This window comes from Belonocnema kinseyi, chromosome 7 (genome assembly GCF_010883055.1).
Source record: "Belonocnema kinseyi isolate 2016_QV_RU_SX_M_011 chromosome 7, B_treatae_v1, whole genome shotgun sequence".
Taxonomy (NCBI): Eukaryota; Metazoa; Arthropoda; class Insecta; order Hymenoptera; family Cynipidae; genus Belonocnema; species Belonocnema kinseyi.
The window spans coordinates 10,270,323-10,278,298 of NC_046663.1; the positions used below are offsets into that span (position 1 = coordinate 10,270,323).

The window sequence follows — 7,976 nt, forward strand, 5'->3', positions numbered from 1 at the left end:
AAAGTCCTCTAATAATAAAAAGTAAGCTAAAAAACTTGACAAATTCGTTTTTTGAAAAAAGTTAGATAATGATTAGAATATTGTCAATTAGATTGCGGAATTTTAATTTACGAAAATTTTATTTTTTCTATTTGAATACACATTGTATTATAAGATATTTATTACACAGGCATATACAAATTTTGAAACCTGTAAACATTTTTTTTTTTAAATTTATGAATACTTTTTTGTATTCCCCCTACAATTAATAATTTAAAAAAATAATATTTTTATTTAAAATTAGAATATTCTTTGGTTGAAATATCAGCTACTATTACATTTTTCGTGAAAAATTGTTTATGTTTTCAATTTTTTTAATAATTCAATTACTTCATTCAAAGTTAGATTTTTGGTTGAATATTCTTTAGTTTGATTGAAGATTTGTTTTTTTTTTTAATTATAAGTATTTTGTTGATTTTTGTTTTTAAAAATCTAAACACTTGTTTCAAATTTGAACTTTTTGTTAATTTTTTTTTGACGATTCTTTGTTTTAATCAAAAATGCATTCCTTTTTAATTTGAACTATTTTAAGAATTTTTGTTGTTGAAAATTAATTTTTCGAACTGAATATTTAACTACTTATTTTTTTTGAATCTTTTTTTCAGTTAAAAATTAATGTATTTCTTTGAAAGTTCAGGTTTAAACTTCAAGTATTTTGTTGAAAATTCGTTTTTAAATTTTTTTAAACTCGAAATGTAACTGTTTCAGTTGAATATTTTTCTATCAAGTTGAATTTTTTTCTTGTGACTGAAAATTTAACTATTCAATCTCCTGTGCACAATTTTCTCTTTTTGGTTGAATATTAAACTATTTGCCTTAAAGTTAATTGATGTTTTTGAAAACTTAACTTCATTTTTTGGTTTGCTAAAAATTAATTTTTGTGTCTGAAAATTTAAGTATTTAATTTTTGGTTCAAAAATTACGTTTTTATTTAAAAATTCATGTATTTTATTGACAATTCGTCTTTTTTTTTTGTAAAAAATAATGTTTTTGCGAATAAAATTATTCTTTTTGGTTGCAAATTCATGTTTGGGTTCAAAATACAATTATTCTAGTTAAACATTGATCATTTCATTTCAAAATTCATTTTTTGGTCAAAAAATCGGCTATCTCAGGTAAATATTTTTCATTACATATTAAATTTCATCACATTAGATGAAAATTTTATTATTTTCGTGAAAATTTGGGTTTTAAAAGTAATTTTTCTAAATTGTGATATAACTATTTCAGTTAAAAATGTAACTATTTTATTGCAAATTCGTCTTTTTGGTATTAAATTTATCATCTTGCCTGAGAATTTATCTTTTGGATTAAAAATGCAAATATTCCAGTTAAAGATTCATAGTTTAAGTTACAAAATTATCATTTTAGTTAAAAATTTTTCTCTTTTGTTCAAATTACTTTTTTTTAGTTCAAAATTAATTTTTTTAACTGAAAGTTCAACTATTATATTTTTGTTTGAATTTTTTTACCTATTTAAAAAATTTAGCTAAGTTGACAGTTGGGGTTTTTTGGTGAAATTGAACTGTTTTTTTGTTCAAAATCAAAATCTTTTTTGGTTGAAATATCAAATATTACATTTTTTGGTGTTAAAATTTTCCAATCTGTAGTCAGAAAATTTTTTCTGTTGATAATTCAACTAATTGGTTGAAAGTCAAATTTGTTAATTAAAAATTGATTTTTTTGAAGATACTTAATTTTAAGTAGAAATTCATCACTTTTATGGAAATTTAAATATTTTGTTTAAAATTCGTTTTTTTGTCTGTAAATTTAACTATTTAGTGTTTGACTGAAAATTAAAGTTTTTTAGTTGAACATTAATGTATTTTTAATCATCGTTTTGGTAAAAAAAAATCTTTTTCTTTAAAAATTAATATTTTTGCTTAGAAATATAACAACTCGTATAAAATTTTTGTTCTTAACTGAAAAATCGTTAATATATGAAAATTTGTCTTTTTGGTCGAATTGATCGCTTTTTTCATTAAAAATTAAATTACAATTTTTATTAGTTAAAATTTTCACTATTAAATTTTTTGTTAAGAATAAATTCTTTTATGGCAGAAGGTTCAAGCATTTGATTGCAAATGTATATATGTTGTTCACAATATATCATTTTTGAAAGAAAATAAATCTTCTTGATTGGAAATTAATTTTTTGCTTGAAAATTCGATAGTTATGACAAGTAAACATTTTTTTCAAGTTCATAAGTATGTTTTGCGCTTTAACTAATATTTATTTTTTTAGAAAATTTTATTTGAAAAATAAATAAGTGCGTTAATTTTTTTAATTTAGTTAATAATTTTAAAACAGCATTGTAGGAAACACCTGTTTTTCATTTAATTTATTTAGCGACCAGATTATAATAACCCATTTCAAACTCAACTTTGTTCATGAATTTAAAACAGCTAATTATCCTTAAATAATAAAAAGTAACTCGAGTGGATTTATCACGTATTGTGTGCTTAGTGATAAGCAGTCTAAAATTTTATTTGTAAATCCACGCCAAAAAGTTTACCATTTTTATTTGACCGATTTCCAACTCAATTTTGAAATTGAAATAAACTTTTAACCTAAATAATTTTTCGTTTAAAAATAATTATTACTGTAAGAACAAAATGAAAAAAGCTTTTTTAAATTCTTTAATAGGAGAAATCCTTAAAGACCAGTCAAAATTATTTAAAAATATAAAGTTTTTTATAAAAGGATTGTTTCTTCTTTTCTAGATATAAAAACAAGGGTTAAATCTTCCCCCAAAATTTTTTTCTTCATGAAAATTACCATATTTCCCCTGTCTGACCTCCTTTTGCGCTATGGTTCCTGAAATAATAAAGAGAAATGGAAAGTACTTTATTTAGGATCAAGTAAATCAAAATTCTCACTTACACTCTTACAAATTGATGATAGGCTATTAAGCTACAAAAAAATAAATAAATTAGTTCATTCCAAAAAAAGATATCATTCCACGTTTTCTTGTCCAGATGATTAGTTTCTTGCCAGATCAATACCGTCCGTTGCAAACCTACCAGGCCTTTTCCTGTCGGGACACTAAAAGAGAGTAATTGACTAGCATGCGTACGGGATCGTTTTTTATACGATCTCTACGACCAGCTTTTATTATTTTGGGTTTGGGCTAAAAGCGTCCAATTCGGTTACTATTCGCCCTTGAAGGAATATGCGTCGTATTCTCATATTTATTTATCATTTTTTTTTGTTAGGCGGGTCTAGTTTAGTCACGTAGTCCACATGCGATTTTATTAGAAGTACTCGTATTTGCCTGGGCGTTAAGTTTGACCCGGGGAGAGGAAAACTGCAGAAAACCGCCTCCCGAGTTTAGAAGGGGTTTTCGACGGTTAATTTTTGAAGACAGACATTCGACCACCAGTATTGAATGCACACAGTCACTATCGGTGTCGAAAACCGCAAATTGTCACCCATCCAAATGCTATCCGCGCTTGAAATGGCTTAACATCCGGACTAAATACATGTCTTGTAACACAGGAACGCAATTTTCGTTTTGTCCGGGTTTTTTTTTCAATTTTCTGTTCCCGAAATTTTAGAAATTTCTGGATACCCAAAATTTGGGAATTTTCTATTTTGCCCAAAATGCTTCGGATACATTAAATTCCTCTTAATTCTTGATATTCAAAATTTTTTGGTAATTTTTGGTAATTTTATCTTCTGGTCGTTTTCGGCTAACTTTCGATTTGCCTAAAACCACTTAGAAGTTGAACTACTTTGTTTATATTTTCTTTTAGGATTAAAAAATTTAGATCAGAATTTATTTTTTTGGTTGAAAAATTATCTTTTTTGTAGTTTGTCGTTTTCAATTAAAATTCGACTTTTTGGTTCAAATTTAATTATTTTGTAAAAAAATATTTTTTTTATTGATTTAAAATTAATTTCTTTATCTGAAAATATAACTGTTCCATTTTTGATTTAAATTTTATCGTTCTTAGTTAAAAATTCAACTATTTGGATTCAATTCAAGTGTTTCTGATTTCAAACAAAAAAAATATTTGGATATCTGGATCAAATAAATAAACTTCTTTGACTATTTCATTTTGAATTAAAATTTTTTTATTTTCTAGAAAAAAAGGCATGTCTTTTTTGAAAATTATTCCTTTTCATTCAGGATTTTTTTAAATTTAACAATTTCATTAAAAAGTCTTCGATTCTGGTTAAAAATTCGTCTTATTGGGTTGAAAATTCATAAATTCTCAAAAATAATATCTTTTTACGATTTATTTGGGAAAAGTTGTTTTAACCAGCAAAAATGGTTTAAATAATTACTAAATATGCTAAAGAAGTCATTTATACTTATTAGGACGTTTTAAAAAATGGTTAAATTTCCAACAAAATAAATACATTTTCTAACCATTATTAACAATTTCAACCATAAAAAGAATAGATTTTACAAAAATATATGCACTTTCAAAAAAAGTTGAAATTTTAACTGAAAAAGAGATTATTTTTCAACCAAAAAAAGAATCTTCAGTGAAGAAAGAAAAAAATGTAATGAAATTGTTGAATTCCCAAGGCAGAAAGGCGTGTTAAAAAAGTTTAATTTTTAACGAAAATATGCATTTTCATTAAAAAAAGTTAATTTTCCTCAAAATAGTACGACTCTTTAACCAAAAAAGGGTATGATATTTTACCAAAAAAGTGTAGAATTTTTAACAACAAAATTTCAGTCAAGAAAAAAAATCAATTAAACTGTTGAATTCTCAAGGCCAAAATACGATTTAAAAAATTTTTAATATTTAACACAAAAATTCTTATTTTTACTTTAAAAAACAGTTTGCAAACAAAGTAGATCCATTTTTGACCAAAAAAATGAATTTTCAACTAATATGATTGTTTAATTTTCAACCAAGTGTTACAATTTTTAATCGAAAATGAAACACTTTTTAAAAATACATACATTTTTAAAACTTGTTTATAATAATATTTCCATTAAAAAGGAAATAATTGTCTACTTAAATATTTTACCAAATTATTTAATTTTTAACCCAGAAATAAAATTTTTTAGCAAAAACGTTCATTTTTTGAACAAAAAAAAAGATCTTTTAACAAAATTGTTTGATATTTAACAGAATAATTAATGTTTTAAACATGTATTAAAAGCTTCTTATAAAAAAAGATATTTTTTATGGATGCATGAATTATCAAAACTTGTTTATACTGGTATTCCCGCTAAAAAGGAATACAATTTTTAACAAAATAAATAAATTTTCAAACAAGTACTTAAATTTTTAATCAAAAAAGGGTATAATTTTCAACCAAAAAAGGTTTTTTGGTAGAGCAAGAAAAAAATACAACAGAATTGTTTGATTCTCAAGGCAAAACGATGAATTAAAAAAGTTTAATTTTTAACCGAAAAATATGCATTTATAAATTTAAAAAACTTAATTTTCAAAAAAATCAAACAAATTAATTTTTCAACTAATATAGTGAATCTTCTACTACAAAAAATGAATTTTTAACAAAAGAATTCAATCTTGTACGATATACGATTTTTCAACCAGGAAAAAATCCAAATAATTGAGTTTTTAACCCACACCTAAAAATTCTTAGCAAAAGAATTGAATTTTTTAACAAAAAGAGTGATCTTTTAACAAAATTGTTTAATTTTTATCAGAATAATAAATTTTGAATCATGAAAGAAGAATTTTTAGCAAAAAAGTTGAATTTTTATCTAAAAAGGCTGATTTTTTAACGTCATAAGTTGTGGCCCACTACTGCGCATAATTTAGTTTCATTTTTGTTGGCTAAATTTCTTTTTTACTCTCAATGATTTTTTTTTAATCCTCCTTGACGGACTTCTTTGAAATTTAATTAATTTCAGTTTTGAATAAAGTTTTGAAATTGGTTAATAAATACTTCTGGAACTTTTTGAATGTCAATTTTTATTTAAAAAAGAAAATATTTTTTAAAAGAGATGAATTTTCAAATCATGTTTCTACTCTTTTCAATTTTCAAATACTTTTTATATTTAAAAGGTGGAAATCGTACTTTTCTACAAAAAAGGGTTTTCAGTCAAAAGGGAAAAAAAATCCAACCAAATTGTTTAATTCTCAAGGGAAACTACGAATTTAAAAAAAAAAAGTTTTATTTTGAACCCAAAAATATGCATTCAGAATTTTAAAAAAAATTTTAATTTGCAACAAAGCAGTTCCTTTTTCCTTCAAAACAAATTAATTTTCAATGAAAAATAAAAATATGTAAATAAAATTCTATTATTAATAATAAACGTGACAGACTGAAAAAAAATTTTCCCCAAATGTAATGACTTTTTAAAATATAAATCGTCGAAAGTTGCAGCCCACTACTGCGCACAATTTTTTTAAATTGTTGTTGGCTAGATTTCTTTTTTACTCACGAGGATTTTTTTTAAATCGACCTTGACGGACTTCTTTGAAATTTAATTAATTTTTCTTTTGAAAAAAATGGTCAAATCGATTAATAAATATTTCTGGAACTTTTTAAATCCTAATTTCCTATTCCGCCGCACTGAGCTTCGCGCCGATGTATTTCGGACAGGCGTGAGCAACAGTCAGTCGACGGCATGGCGTTCACCAGTTCGGAACCGGCATGCGACTGACGAGCATTAGTACGTCAGAACGTCCTTAAAGTTCAATTTTATCTGAAAACTGAAAATGTGTCTCCTTCAATAAAGTGTAATAAACTATTTTTTTTAATAATTTAAAAAAGTTCCTTTTATAAATAAACAAAAATATAGTGAAAGTTACAAATCGTTGCAGAATAAACAGTGGATGATATCGTTTACCGGAGAAAATATTAGTGAAATTGCCTTTAAATAATTATCTTTTATTCAAAGAAAGAGACTCATTCTGGATTGATTAAACCAGTTAATTCCGGTTTTACCTCCTTCACAAAAAATCGGAAATGCTTCTTTTGGTGGGACCAAATAATGGATTGAGTCATTCTGTTACGCCGCATGCAATAATTATTTCCACAAATACGTTTTACGTAAAACTCTATTTGCTGTTTCCTTTTTTTTTTCTATTTCCCCAATTTTTATTCAAATTATTACATTTTCGATGAACTAGACAGAGAAAAATTTCCTAGAGTGGATGATACTCTCAGTCAATAATAATTCAAACCCCTTTACGTAAAATAATTAACTTTAAATTTAATTTATTAACAAGTATCGGTGTCTTGAATATTTAATTAATTGAGTAAGTTTTTTACATACATTAATATTTTTAATTAATCATTATCCACTCAAAAAAATTTTATCAAGTCAAGTCAGGAGTCCTCTAATTTATAAATAGGGAAAAGGTGTTCACAGGAAGTTTAAAAATTCGGGTAAATTTCAATTTTAAATTTTACCTGAAAAGATTAAAGAATGGAAATAAACATTTTAATTCGGGTAGTTAAAACTGATAAGGAAGAAATATTTTCAATTAAGTAGTTAAGAAGAGTGACAATTGAGTCTCTGTGAAATGATTCTCAATTCAGGGATAATCCGTTACGACACAAATTGGATAATTATAATGCTATCAGATTGTAAGTAAACAAAAATATTGTTGAATTGGCTTGTTTTTTTTTCAAATATTAAGTAAAGGTGAAAAGAAATATTCCGACTAACAAAAATAAATTATCTAAAATACAATTGATATAGGTATTGATTATAAGGCATTTTTCAACAATGTTCTAAACTAATTCTAAAGTAAATTGTAAACATTTTCAATACAAATAATTTTGTATAATGATATAAAATTGTTCTTTGAAATTTATATTCCTTATCTATTAATAATTTAATTGGATATAATATTTTACACAATACAAAATAAATATTTACAATTTGATTACATTATTTATCTGATGTCTCAAGGCCAAACTCTAAATTAAAAATTCTCTGTATTAAATATTGACTTTTCACAGCATAATTTGAATGTTATAATATGAATATA

The 7,976-nt window shown here is 24.3% G+C and overlaps 1 protein-coding gene across 14 annotated transcripts in view; it reads left to right on the forward strand.

Moving 5' to 3' along the window:
• The window catches only part of LOC117175996 (cAMP-specific 3',5'-cyclic phosphodiesterase), an 873,036-nt gene that overhangs the window by 537,030 nt on the left and 328,030 nt on the right, over positions 1 to 7,976 (forward strand). The window contains exon 1 of one of the 14 annotated variants that reach the window (XM_033365923.1): positions 6,602 to 6,716. The exons of 10 other annotated variants lie outside the window; for them this stretch is intronic. The gene's annotated coding sequence lies outside the window, so the exon portion shown is untranslated. Of the gene's footprint in view, positions 1 to 6,601; positions 6,717 to 7,976 lie in introns of those variants that run through there. 3 more of the 14 variants (XM_033365924.1, XM_033365926.1, XM_033365925.1) reach the window with 3 other exon arrangements.